The sequence below is a fragment of the Lolium perenne genome, chromosome 6 (genome assembly GCF_019359855.2).
Source record: "Lolium perenne isolate Kyuss_39 chromosome 6, Kyuss_2.0, whole genome shotgun sequence".
Lineage (NCBI taxonomy): Eukaryota > Viridiplantae > Streptophyta > Magnoliopsida > Poales > Poaceae > Lolium > Lolium perenne.
This window is the reverse complement of record NC_067249.2, coordinates 161,803,141-161,818,115: the sequence shown is the minus strand read 5'-3', so window position 1 is coordinate 161,818,115 and position 14,975 is coordinate 161,803,141.

The window sequence follows — 14,975 nt, the reverse complement described above, 5'->3', positions numbered from 1 at the left end:
GATTTCTTAATAGACGATATAGTGCCTTTCCCTTTCCCTAAGTGTTTTTTAGAAGCACAGTATGAACTCCATGTAATGTGGTGCTTTTGTATCAAGGCATAAAGCCCTTGATGTTTGATTTGTGTACTATATACTTTCTGTGTCTAGGTGGTTTGATGAAACCTTTTTTTTAATGCTGCTTTTTCGTCGTGTGTAATGGATGTTATTTATTTGTACCTTTTTACGTAAGTCTGTGCTGCTGATGAGTGTGTGCTGACATTTTATATGCACATGTGTGACAAATCTGAGTGTTACATGCTTTTTCTGTCTTTTTTGTTTATTCGTTCATGAATTTTTAAATTTTTATTTTGTCTTCTTCTCGTGCACTGAAATTTTTGTTTTATATTTTGCCTGACATACAATATCTTCTTTTGTTTTTTAACCTATCATTTTTGTTTTCTGTTCTTTTTTTACCAGGGTATGTCGTACATTACTAAGATGAGGAGGCCATCAGTTACTCGTCATGTTATGAGTAGGCTTGGAGAGTATCCTGGGAAAGTGCATGATCTTTACCTTTTCCGTGTGATGGATACTCGGCTTGATGGTATATTCATTTGTCTTGCACTAGCAAAGAAGCTGCTCACTAGGGATTTTCAGTACACTGTTAATCAGGGCAGCAAAACCAAAGTGTTCATCAGGCCCAGTGGGACAGATGATAAAGCTACTCTTCTAGCTGCTTCTGAATTTAAGTACATGCTGAATCACTATCATATCAAGATCATCAAGATAGAAGAGCTTCACTACAAGCCAGTTTCCAAGGATTTCTCTCTGAACAAACCAGTGTCGACATTCCCTTGTTCATATGATCATCTCTCAGTTGAAATGATGACTGAATTATCTTATCCTGTTGGTTTCTCTAGCCAAGGTGATAACATTGATGGTTTTTGCAACACAATAATGTCAGAGACGACCATGAGTCTTCTGGGTATTTCTGAAGGAGTGCAATCTGGTCTTCTCAATGTCATTGTCAAGTACTTCGTTAAACCTTCAACCATTGGGCTTGCACTTGAAGTTATCCCTACAGACTTTGAATTCAAGTATGCCATTGACCAGAATGGATCTTTTTACATGAAGTTCAAAAAGCCCGAGCAAGCTGAAGCTATTGCTAGGAGGCATTACTTCATTGGAGGCAAAATGATCAAGTTTTACTATGTGAAGACTGTCGAACAGTTGGATGAACAAGATGACACGGGCAAACTGTCTTTCCACAAGAAGCATCATACTGATGATTTCTATGTGCTTTTCTAGTCAATCTATGACTGTGTAGTCGTGCTTTTGTGTCGTTAGTCACCTGGTGCCTTTTGTTTTGTTTCTAAAAACTTGTCATGTAATAAGTAGGTAGTAAGGACTTTACATGTTTTTTACTCTTTCAGTGATGTATTTTGCTTTATCATATCTGCCAGTCAGTATGTTTTTTTTTTCTCTTGGACACTATGATGTAATAAGTCTGTAGCAAGATATGCTATGTTATTTTTTTAACCTTTTTTTTTCACTGTTTTTTTTGTCTCTCTTTTTTGTATGAGTGGTTTTATTGTTCTTCATTTGTATCCTTTTTCATCTGTCTTTTTTTTGTCATTTTTCCCCTGATTTGTATTCAAATCTTCTATTTTTTTTACTGGATGTCCAAAATATTGTCTAGCTTGCCGTCATTTTTTACAAGCAGTTATGAATATATTATAATTGTTCATGACGCCGGCATCTAGTCTATATTTTTTATTCTTTTAAAATTTTACAGTGGTTTTCTTTTAAATGGTTTTTCCATAGGTGGACACATAAAATGGTTCTCTTTTTTGTAATGCATCGGTACTCATACTCTTAGTTTGTAATAGCTACCGAGCGTGACTGTATGTAGTTACCAACGCTGGTCGAATGTATTTACCGACACTTGGCATTACAGACATTTCTTTTTTGCACGTCCTCTTTTTTATTTTTTATTAGATTATAAAATAAAAATGTTGGATATTTTTTCACTTTACTTATGCATAGCTCACTCCTTTTTATAGTGGTTGTTTATTCTCTTTTTTTTTCGGCTCAACTCAAGGAGCCCGTTAGACGCTTTTTTGTTCACTGCAAATTTTTTAATGCTACAGTTGGTGGAAGGTGAGACGACTACGCCTCAATAAATAGAGACCCCTTATCACTTCTGCATCTCTTCTCACCCTTGGCTATTCCATTCTCTCTCTTTCTAGGTCAACACATCCACATCGAGCCATTGCTCTTAGTGCTTCTTCTCCCTCAGTCCAGGCGGAAGGAATCCTCTTCTATCTATCTTTTTTTTTGTGGATCTTTTCCAAAGCTGCATCTGGACGGTAAGGCTTTTGTTTGCTCTCTTTTTTCTTTTTTTGATGTTTCTGAAACCCCGCACCTCCATGTGTTTATTTATTACGAACTCGTTTGATTCCCTTTTTTGCCCCCCGCGCCCCCCTCTGTCTGTTGACCTTTTTTGCTAAATCTAGAAAGTACCTGGACAACAACTTTTTAAATATATAACCAGATTCTGAAGATTTAACTCTATTTTTAGCAGATCTACAACAATATTCCTGTAGATCTAGTTTACTTTTTTGTAATCTATGAGAGCTCGTCTTCTATTTCCCTATAGTTTTACTCACAGATGTCCCTTTTTTTCATTGCACAGGGTTTTCCTTTTGCTCTTTTCAAGATGGTCTGCAATGTATGTGGTAATCCAGATGGACCATGCAGGGCCAAAACGAGGGATTGCTCTTTTTTCATATCAGAGTTATTGGTTACCTCTGAAGATTGGATGGTACATTTTAATTTTTTATTCTTCGTTTTTATACTTTGTTTTTGTGAGATTTATTTGCTGATTTCCTTTTTATCACTGCACCAATGTATTTTTTTTGTTCTACATATTTTTTGTTTTGCATGTTGTTCACTATACTTTTTTACTTTTTGGCAGAATGTTCCATGCTATGTTAGGAACCAGATAAACATGATATGTGCTGGCAGAACTGATATCCCTGTCTCTGATGAGTCTGGAACCACTCACACTTTCAATGTAGCTATGAATGAGTCGGTAACAAGTTTTTATGGTTGGGGGTGGAAGGAATTTCTGATCACGTCCAATTCCAAACCTGGTGATTTCCTTATGTTTCAAATGACCAATAACCCTGAGATACCAATTAAAGTAGGATGTTGCAAGTCAGCAACAATGTCTCAGTTCAGTAAGGTGCAATCTGGTACGTTGAATGATTCTGATAGTGAATCAAGTGATGAAGAACCAGATCAAAGTGATTCAAGTGATGGAGAACCAGATCAAGGTTGTACGATTTTTGTTTTACCTTTTTTTTGCACATTTCTTTTACAGATGATGCAAAATGCTTAGACCTTAAACAACATTAACTTATTCATTCCTTTCTTTTGTTTTTTGATTTTCTTTGTTATCAGTGTATGATCGACATAGTGTTGTTGTCATGACAAGGCCACTTGATTGGACTATGAATCTCTTGGGTAGCTGGAGAGCAATTGTTAACAGGAGAGGCATTGGTTTGGGACCATTGTTTCTGCACAAACTCACTGCCACAAACATTAACAATTCGCTGATGGTATGTATGTAATTTGTGTCTCTTTTTATATGTGTCCCTTTTTAAAATGTTTAATTTTTTTGCACTCAAGATCATGATATGAACATGCATGTTTATATATACTCAGGGTTGTTTCTTTTTTGTTGTTTGTACTGTGCAGAAAATCCCAAGCATGGTTGTCCAGGGTCTTAATCTCGAACCATCAGGTTCCGTGGTTCTATCAGCGGACAACACACCAGATGTCCTTGGACAGTTCCATCCCTCCACTGATGGTAGGATGATAATAAGTGTTCAAGCATGGGGAGAGTTTGCTGAAAAGAAGGGATTAGCAGCTGGTCAAGTGGTGATGTTTCTCTTCCATCAATATGGTGGTATCATCACACGCAGGCAGGGTGTTGTTATTACTGTCGATGTTATTTGAATATGTAACGAATCTGTGTATGTTGGAACATCGATCAAGTCCTTTTTGTATCGTTTTGAAACACCTTTGTTATCCATTTTCTATGTAACTGAACTATGTTTTGTAACTCAACTTTGTTTTGAGATCAATGTTTCTTATGTGTTTTTCAAGTGATCTGTATGTATGTGATCCACTTTTTTTATCACAAGCTATGATTGCAACATATTTTTTGCTATCTGCCAATACGAATCACTCATCGCATATCTTTTTTGCCATGTAATGTGTTTTTGTTACCACCTTTTTTTCTGTGTTTTTGTTACCTACCCCGATATTGAATTGTACTAATATTTTCCAAAATCCTAGATTGAAACTATTCAGCTTTGTAATTTGATTTCTTTTTTTCTTGTTTTGATGTTTTTTTGGAATTCAGGGGTCGAATAAATTTTTGGTCGCCTGAGGTGCTCGCCGAAGCAGTGTCGTCTGAGCGGGACTCGCTGATGCAGGGCCTTATGAGGTTCTCACCAGAGTTGGGCCGGACGAGGGGTGTGTATGGGAGAAAGGCACCGAGTCGAGTTGGCTAGGAGGTTGTGGGGGGTGTGCGCAAGGCATGCGGCGACGGGCGTAGGGGCGAGTCGGTGGTGGCCGAGAGAAGGGATACGGGAGAGTTCCGGAGTGCGAGGAGGACAGAAGGGAGCTGCAGGCCGCGAGAATGGAGACGGTGGCGGTTGTGAGAAGGACATGATGGAGGATGGGTGGGGGCAGTCGTGCAGCGAGGGAGATGTGCGGGGCAGACGCAAGTTTCCGAGTTTTTCTAAGGGTGAGACTATTTATCAACCCACTTATTTTTATCAACCCTCTTATTCAGTTTTCACCAATACGTTATTCAATGTTTTTTTGTCAACTTTGTTTTTCATGTCTAGCGTGTCTTACTCTCTTTTTTGGGCCGTCCCTTTGTTTTTTAGGCCCAGTCCAGTACAAACACTACAAAGCATGCGTCTTCTCGAATCGACGGAGACCCCACGCGTGCAGTTTCTCCCATTTACAGTTCTGGTCGCTTGAGAAGTGGGAGAGGCGGTTGAGACCAGGCGGATAGGACGTTGTTGCAGGTTAAATCTCAAATCTTTGCCCATCCAATCTCTTTTCGATCTTTATTTCCTTCTTAATCTCTTTTCGCATTTCCTGTTTTAGTTGATTTTCCTAGCGTTTTTGCAAGTTCTTAGGGCTTTTTGCTGGAGGAACTAATCTATGTCTCTCTGTTCCTTTTTCTGTCGAATCTGAGTTGCCACTCAAGTAATTTCTTTATCTCTTGTTGTTCGAATCTTATCCTAATCGACTATTCTCTTCTGCTCATCCATTTTTATACTATGAATCGACTTTTTTTCATGTCGGAGTGTTTTTACATTTTTGCAGGTGAACAGTAAGTACGAACAGAAGGGTTTTTTTTCTCTCTGTAGATTTTGTTGCTGTTCATCTTTTCTTTGTCGGGAGATCTGCTTCTGTCTCTAGGCGGTGAGTACTTATCCTTCTTTTTATGTATTTTTCATTAGCTTTTATCTAGATTTTAACTTTGCAATCTTCATGTTTTTTTAGTATGCATTGTTCTTATTTCTAGGGGTAAGCCAAGAAATGAAACCCAATACTTTTTTTTTGGTAATCTAATTGTCTCAAATCCATGTTATTTTTACCAAATAAAGAAATTACATATAATGATAATTATCAACATTCATTCATTGTATTCACCAAGGTACTTTTTCTTTAATAATCTGATCATTGATGTTCTTCCCCGTCAGTTATTTGGGGTTATTTTTTAGATAAACAACAGTTATACTTGGTTATGTATGACATTTTTTTTGCAGAGTAAATATCTTTTTATGTTCATGTTTTTTATTACACATTACTTTGCCTAGCAGCAAGCCAACAAAATGTGATCCTATATATTCTTTTTCTCCAGGGGCACTCCGCAGCAAGTTATCTCCCTTTTGCTGTTCCTTCTCATCTTTTTTTCTTTTTTCCAGTGACCTCTTCGTGTCCCTCTCATAATGGATGAGGAAGGCAAGTTTAGCAATCCCAGCAGTGACAAGGATCAGGAAGAAGAGGTTAGCAATCAAATCAGTGATACGGATGAGGAGGTGTATGTTAGGACTGACATCACTGAAACCCGTAAGATGTTTGCACACACGGCTGAGATTGATGTTGTCTATACTGATGACACCCATAAAGCAGCCGAGATTATCGACATGTATGAGCAATGGCTTATGAAGGAGAAAGACAAGTTCGTGGGTCTTGACTTTGAGTATTGTGACCCAGAATATAAAGATGACTATCGTATTGCGGTTGTTCAACTGTCGATGAACAATCATGTATTGGTATACCAATGGTCTAGGTATGATATTTCAACTTCCATTTATTTTTTGTTGTGTGTTTTAATCAGTGTTGAAAGCAGATTTTTTCATATCTTATATCCTTCTGTTTTTATGTTTTTGCAGTAGCCTGAAGTGGTGTCCGAAACTTATGGATTTCTTACGCAGCGGCGTACATTTTGCTAGTGTTGACATAAGGAATGACAAAATAGCAATCAAGCAAAGTTGGAATATTGAGATACCAGCTGAGTGCCACATTGATCTTCAAGACTTGTTCAAGCTCGATCGTGACAGGACTGGTATGGCTGACATGGCAGCCAGCCTCATAGACAGTAGCTACAAAGTAATGAAGAAGAAGTTCCCATCTATTCAGCACAAGTTCTGGGAGAAGAGTCCGCTTGATGATATTAATATTGAGTATGCAGCCAGAGATGGTTATGTTGCGTATCAACTGTATCGTACAATTCTTGCCTGCAACTATGGACAGCGGCACCTGCTACCTCCGCAAGCAACACCAACAGCATTGCAACCCAGTTCAACGGGTGGCACAGAGGCTTCTTCATCGAGCATCTCCAAAGTAAAAAAAAGTATTGGTTGGCACGAAGCGACCAAGTGGGGATGAAGGGTGGACACAAATTCGCATGACTGATGGGCATGAATATTGGAGTGCCGCGTCCTGGAAATTTCCCATGTATTATGAAACAAGCCCTCCTCATTATCTTGCGGGCCAGTGGGATGATTGGCCAGAGGACAAGAAGCCGAAGATAGATTGGAGTGATGATGCCCCCGCCGACACACCCGTGTTCTATGCTCCGTGAAGTGTGTATGTTCATACTAGGCTTTTGTAAATGGGTTGAACTACTTGTCTAAAATGCAAAGTGTGTGTTTTGCACTTGAAAACATCTTCAAGGAATTTGCTGTGTGTACGTCGAAAATTCAAATGTGTGAGTGTGTAGCTGAATAAGGGCTACTATGTTTTTGGCGTGTGATCCTTGTTACAAATGCAAAGCCTGTCTCTACACCTGAACAAATCTTAAACGAAATAATACCCGTGTTCATACTGTGTTTTTATGTATGTATCTGAGATGTTACTCTTCATCATGAAAACATGATCAACAAATATGTACCAACCCTCACATGTACTTTTTATCAACAATTGACTCAATGTTTTACCAACCCATCTACTTTTTTGTTACCTCCTTCTTTTATTTTCTCTTTTATTTTGTTGTAGACAAAAGGTGGTCCTTTTTGTTTTTTAAGGGACCAAGGGAAACAATAATTATCTACCCATACATTCAGTATTCATCAACACATGAGTCCACGTGTTACCGACACATTTCCATTATTTTTAGCTGCATCTTTTTTTCTTATATATGAACTTTTTGGTTTCTTTTTTGTTTCTTACGTGAATAGGGGGAACCTAGTAATCAACCCTCCCATGCACTCTTCATTAAGAGTTGACTCAATGTTTTACCAACCCATGTCATCTTTTGTTACCTCCTTCTTTTTATTTCTCTTTTTGTGTAGACAAAGGTGGTCCTTTTTGTTTTTTAAGGGAACAAGGGAACCTACTTATCAACCCTCCCATGCACTCTTCATCAACAGGTGACTCAATGTTTTACCAACCCATCTACTCTCTTGTTACCATCTTCTTTCTTTCTTTTTCTATAGACAAAGGTGGTCCTTTTTGGTTTTTTAAGGGAATAAGGGAACCTACTTATCAACCCTCCCATGCACTCTTCATCAATAGGTGGCTCAATGTTTTACCAACTCATCTACTCTTTTGTTACCTCCTTCTTTTTTTCTTTTTCTGTACACAAAGGTGGTCCTTTTTGTTTTTTAAGGGAACAAGGGAACCTACTTATCAACCCTCACATGCACTCTTCATCAACAGGGTGACTCAATGTTTTATCAACCCATCTACTCTCTTGTTACCATCTTCTTTTCTTTCTTTTTATGTAGACAAAGGTGGTCCTTTTTGTTTTTAAGGGAACAAGGGAACCTACTTATCAACCCTCCCATGCACTCTTCATCAACAGGTGACTCAATGTTTTATCAACCCATCTACTCTTTTGTTACCTCCTTCTTTTTATTTCTCTTTTTTTGTAGACAAAGGTGGTCCTTTTTGTTTTTTAAGGGAACAAGGGAACCTACTTATCAACCCTCCCATTCACTCTTCATCAACAGGTGACTCAATATTTTATCAACCAATCTACTCTCTTGTTACCATCTTCTTTCTTTCTTTTTCTGTAGACAAAGGTGGTCCTTTTTGTTTCTTAAGGGAACAAGGGAACCTACTTATCAACCATCTCATGCACTATTCATCAACAGGTGACTCAATGTTTTATCAACCCATTTACTCTCTTGTTACCATATTCTTTCTTTCTTTTTCTGTAGACAAAGGTGGTCCTTTTTGATTTTTTAAGGGAACAAGGGAACCTACTTATCAACCTCCCATGCACTCTTCATCAATAGATGACTCAATGTTTTTACCAACCCATCTACTCTTTTGTTACCTCCTTTTTTTTCTTTTTCTCTACACAAAGGTGGTCCTTTTTGTTTTTTAAGGGAACAAGGGAACCAACTTATCAACCCTCCCATGCACTCTTTCATCAACAGGTGACTCAATATTTTTTACCAAACCCATCTACTCTCTTGTTACCATCTTTCTTTCTTTTTTCTGTAGACAAACGTGGTCCTTTTTGTTTTTTAAGGCAACAAGGGAACCTACTTATCAACCCTCCCATTTACTCTTCATCAATAGGAGACTCAATGTTTTACCAACCCATCTACTCTCTTGTTACCATCTTCTTTCTTTCTTTTTCTGTAGACAAAGGTGGTCCTTTTTGGTTTTTTAAGGGAATAAGGGAACCTACTTATCAACCCTCCCATGCACTCTTCATCAATAGGTGGCTCAATGTTTTACCAACCCATCTACTCTTTTGTTACCTCCTTCTTTTTTTCTTTTTCTGTACACAAAGGTGGTCCTTTTTGTTTTTTAAGGGAACAAGGGAACCTACTTATCAACCATCCCATGCACTCTTCATCAATAGGTGGCTCAATGTTTTACCAACCCATCTACTCTTTTGTTACCTCCTTCTTTTTTTCTTTTTCTGTACACAAAGGTGGTCCTTTTTGTTTTTTAAGGCAACAAGGGAACCTACTTATCAACCCTCCCATGCACTCTTCATCAACAGGTGACTCAATGTTTTATCAACCCATCTACTCTCTTGTTACCATCTTCTTTTCTTTCTTTTGCTGTAGACAAAGGTGGTCCTTTTTGTTTTTAAGGGAACAAGGGAACCTACTTATCAACCCTCCCATGCACTCTTCATCAACAGGTGACTCAATGTTTTATCAACCCATCTACTCTTTTGTTACCTCCTTCTTTTTATTTCTCTTTTTTTGTAGACAAAGGTGGTCCTTTTTGTTTTTTAAGGGAACAAGGGAACCTACTTATCAACCCTCCCATGCACTCTTAATCAACAGGTGACTCAATGTTTTATCAACACATCTACTCTCTTGTTACCATCTTCTTTCTTTCTTTTTCTGTAGACAAAGGTGGTCCTTTTTGTTATTTCAGGGAACAAGGGAACCTACTTATCAACCCTCCCATGCACTCTTCATCAATAGGTGGCTCAATGTTTTACCAACCCATCTACTCTCTTGTTACCTCCTTCTTTTTATTTCTCTTTTTTTGTAGACAAAGGGGGTCCTTTTTGTTTTTTAAGGGAACAAGGGAACCTACTTATCAACCCTCCCATGCACTCTTCATCAACAGGTGACTCAATGTTTTATCAACCCATCTACTCTCTTGTTACCATCTTCTTTCTTTCTTTTTCTGTAGACAAAGGTGGTCCTTTTTGTTTCTTAAGGGAACAAGGGAACCTACTTATCAACCATCTCATGCACTATTCATCAACACGTGACTCAATGTTTTATCAACCCATTTACTCTCTTGTTACCATCTTCTTTCTTTCTTTTTCTGTAGACAAAGGTGGTCCTTTTTGGTTTTTTAAGGGAACAAGGGAACCTACTTATCAACCTCCCATGCACTCTTCATCAATAGATGACTCAATGTTTTTACCAACCCATCTACTCTTTTGTTACCTCCTTTTTTTTCTTTTTCTCTACACAAAGGTGGTTCTTTTTGTTTTTTAAGGGAACAAGGGAACCTACTTATCAACCCTCCCATGCACTCTTTCATCAACAGGTGACTCAATATTTTTTACCAAACCCATCTACTCTCTTGTTACCATCTTTCTTTCTTTTTTTTCTGTATACAAACATGGTCCTTTTTGCTTTTTAAGGCAACAAGGGAACCTACTTATCAACCCTCCCATGCACTCTTCATCAATAGGTGACTCAATGTTTTACCAACCCATCTACTCTCTTGTTACCATCTTCTTTCTTTCTTTTTCTGTAGACAAAGGTGGTCCTTTTTGGTATTTTAAGGGAATAAGGGAACCTACTTATCAACCCTCCCATGCACTCTTCATCAATAGGTGGCTCAATGTTTTACCAACCCATCTACTCTTTTGTTACCTCCTTCTTTTTTTCTTTTTTTGTACACAAAAGTGGTCCTTTTTGTTTTTTAAGGGAACAAGGGAACCTACTTATCAACCATCCCATGCACTCTTCATCAATAGGTGGCTCAATGTTTTACCAACCCATCTACTCTTTTGTTACCTCCTTCTTTTTTTCTTTTTCTGTACACAAAGGTGGTCCTTTTTGTTTTTTAAGGCAACAAGGGAACCTACTTATCAACCCTCCCATGCACTCTTCATCAACAGGTTACTCAATGTTTTATCAACCCATCTACTCTCTTGTTACCATCTTCTTTTCTTTCTTTTTCTGTAGACAAAGGTGGTCCTTTTTGTTTTTAAGGGAACAAGGGAACCTACTTATCAACCCTCCCATGCACTATTCATCAACAGGTGACTCAATGTTTTATCAACCCATCTACTCTCTTGTTACCATCTTCTTTCTTTCTTTTTCTGTAGACAAAGGTGGTCCTTTTTGTTTTTTAAGGCAACAAGGGAACCTACTTATCAACCCTCCCATGCACTCTTCATCAATAGGTGACTCAATGTTTTACCAACCCATCTACTCTCTTGTTACCATCTTCTTTCTTTCTTTTTCTGTAGACAAAGGTGGTCCTTTTTGGTATTTTAAGGGAATAAGGGAACCTACTTATCAACCCTCCCATGCACTCTTCATCAATAGGTGGCTCAATGTTTTACCAATCCATCTACTCTTTTGTTACCTCCTTCTTTTTTTCTTTTTCTGTACACAAAAGTGGTCCTTTTTGTTTTTAAGGGAACAAGGGAACCTACTTATCAACCCTCTCATGCACTCTTCATCAACAGGTGACTCAATGTTTTATCAACCCATCTACTCTCTTGTTACCATCTTCTTTCTTTCTTTTTCTGTAGACAAAGGTGGTCCTTTTTGTTTTTTTAAGGGAACAAGGGAACCTACTTATCAACCCTCCCATGCAGTCTTCATCAATAGGTGGCTCAATGTTTTACCAACCCATCTACTCTTTTGTTACCTCCTTCTTTTTATTTCTCTTTTTTTGTAGACAAAGGTGGTCCTTTTTGTTTTTTAAGGGAACAAGGGAACCTACTTATCAACCCTCCCATGCACTCTTCATCAACAGGTGACTCAATGTTTTATCAACCCATCTACTCTCTTGTTACCATCTTCTTTCTTTCTTTTTCTGTAGACAAAGGTGGTCCTTTTTGTTTCTTAAGGGAACAAGGGAACCTACTTATCAACCATCTCATGCACTCTTCATCAACAGGTGACTCAATGTTTTATCAACCCATCTACTCTCTTGTTACCATCTTCTTTTCTTTCTTTTTCTGTAGACAAAGATGGTCCTTTTTGATTTTTTAAGGGAACAAGGGAACCTACTTATCAACCTCCCATGCACTCTTCATCAATAGATGACTCAATGTTTTACCAACTCATCTACTCTTTTGTTACCTCCTTTTTTTTCTCTACACAAAGGTGGTCCTTTTTGTTTTTTAAGGGAACAAGGGAACCTACTTATCAACCCTCCCATGCACTCTTTCATCAACAGGTGACTCAATGTTTTATCAACCCATCTACTCTCTTGTTACCATCTTCTTTTCTTTCTTTTTTCTGTAGACAAAGGTGGTCCTTTTTGTTTTTAAGGGAACAAGGGAACCTACTTATCAACCCTCCCATGCACTCTTCATCAACAGGTGACTCAATGTTTTATCAACCCATCTACTCTCTTGTTATCATCTTCTTTCTTTCTTTTTCTGTAGACAAAGGTGGTCCTTTTTGTTTTTTAAGGGAACAAGGGAACCTTACCTATCAACCCTCCCATGCACTCTTCATCAATAGGTGACTCAATGTTTTTACCAACCCATCTACTCTTTTGTTACCTCCTTCTTTTTATTTCTCTTTTTCTGTAGACAAAGGTGGTCCTTTTTGTTTTTTAAGGGAACAAGGGAACCTACTTATCAACCCTCCCATGCACTCTTTCATCAATAGGTGATTCAATGTTTTATCAACCCATCTACTCTCTTGTTACCATCTTCTTTCTTTCTTTTTCTGTACACAAAGGTGGTCCTTTTTGTTTTTTAAGGGAACAAGGGAACCTACTTATCAACCCTCCCATGCACTCTTCATCAATAGGTGACTCAATATTTTTACCAACCCATCTACTCTTTTTTGTTTTTTTAAGGGAACAAGGGAACCTACTTATCAACCCTCCCATTCACTCTTTCATCAACAAATGACACAATGTTTTATCAACCCATATATTCTTTTGTTACCTCCTTTTTTTATTTCTCTTTTTGTGTGTAGACAAAGGTGGTTCTTTATATTTTTTAAGGGAACAAGGGAAACAATAATTATCAACCCTCATATTCACTATTCATCAACACATAAGTGCATGTGTTACCTACACATTTCCATTATTTTTCTATATGAAATTTCGTCCTTTTTGTTTTTTAAGGTAACAAGGGAACGGGCACCTACTTATCAACCCTCCCATGAACTCTTCATCAACACCTTAGTCCATATGTTACCAACACTCCCATTCAGTCTTTATCAACATGTATATGGAAGCTTAACCAACACCTACATTATTATGTTACCAAGAAGGGAATTGCGGAAGAAGGGAATTGTCATGTTGCAAGTCGTAGTTCATTTCATTTGCAAGTGGATTATGCTGCTCCCCTCCCTTTTTTTTAACCCTAAAATTTCACTAGCCCAAAAAGAGAATAAGGGAATAGTTAATATATTACTACGTGAACATGTAAAGGGAATTGCCCACGTGCAGCAAGCAAAATAACGTACGACAACCCAACTTGTGTCACGAGCGGAAAGGGAATTGTGGAAGAAGGCAAATCAATTAAGGCACATAACCTGTGTGGTCCACAATTACCACGAAAGGAAAACGCGGTTTTATTCCCAAATTGGGTTGTCCGAAACCGATCGCTCGATTTAATACTGGCGCGCGAGTCTCGCCAGCTAGGGCCGCCCCGATGGAACAGGTCTTGACAGACGTGGGAGCGGGATCCGGGCGTCGCGTGAGAGCGGTTATTCTGTTCGAGTGGTACAGATGGTTTTTTTTTCTGTTCCGGTGGTTGGTGAACAATTATTTGGGGATTTCCCTGGTCAGTGAGCTCAGAGATAGCATCTCCGCTAGGGGAGACCGCTTCTCTCGCCGGGAGCAGCGAAAGAGGCCATTTCGAGCTCGAGATGGCTCGATCGGCCAGGTCTAATTTGTGGTGACGAGGGCTCGTGTCTCAAGATTCATACGTAGTAGGTGAGCTCTCGCTCGCCGGAACCGGCAGCTTTTTGTTCGTTGGCGGTGCCGCGTCCAGTTTCGAGACGGCGCCGGACAGCGGGCAGGTGTTGGCCTCCTCACCAGCGACCCAAGACTCGATGCTGCGCTGAATGCGTGCGTGTAGTTGCATAACTCCGTGACCCGGTGCCCTCACACGTTCAGCTCCGACAAGAAAATCACGCAGGTCGCCTTGCTCCAGCCATGGTCTGCTGTCTGCCGCCGGTCTCGCCCATACCGTCATGAAGTTGACGAGTGCTCCTTCTTCTTCTTCTGTGGCAAGACGGGCTCCGAGAACTCTGCCTCCATTAGGCGCTCCATTGCCTGAGTGTGGAGTGTCCAGGAATGGCAGAGTAGCTGAGGCTGTGCGATTGCGCTTGCCGGCAGGAACTAATGGCCGTAGAGCCGCGGAGCACCGTGCTTGTTGCGTTGAGCTGTCGTACCCAACTAGGTCTGCAGGACATGTTCCGGGAGAAAGGCGGCCAGATTCCGGCGACCTGAGGCGAGTCCTGGCTGGGACTGGAAGTGTGACTTCTGTCTTACAGTCGTTGCAACCTGAAGAACTTGCATCCATAATAGGCGAGATTCATGTATGCTTATGAAAGATGTTTGAGCATCGTTCGATTGTAGCAGCTGGCACTACCTCACATGCCGGAATTGCCGGCACTTTTCTTGCCGGCACATTGCAAATATGCCACTAAAGCTACTGTTTAGGGGCACTTTTTGATCAGTGCCTCAAATTACCATCTAATTATTGGCATTTTTTAGATAGTGCCATTAATATTAGATTATTATTGGCATTTTAC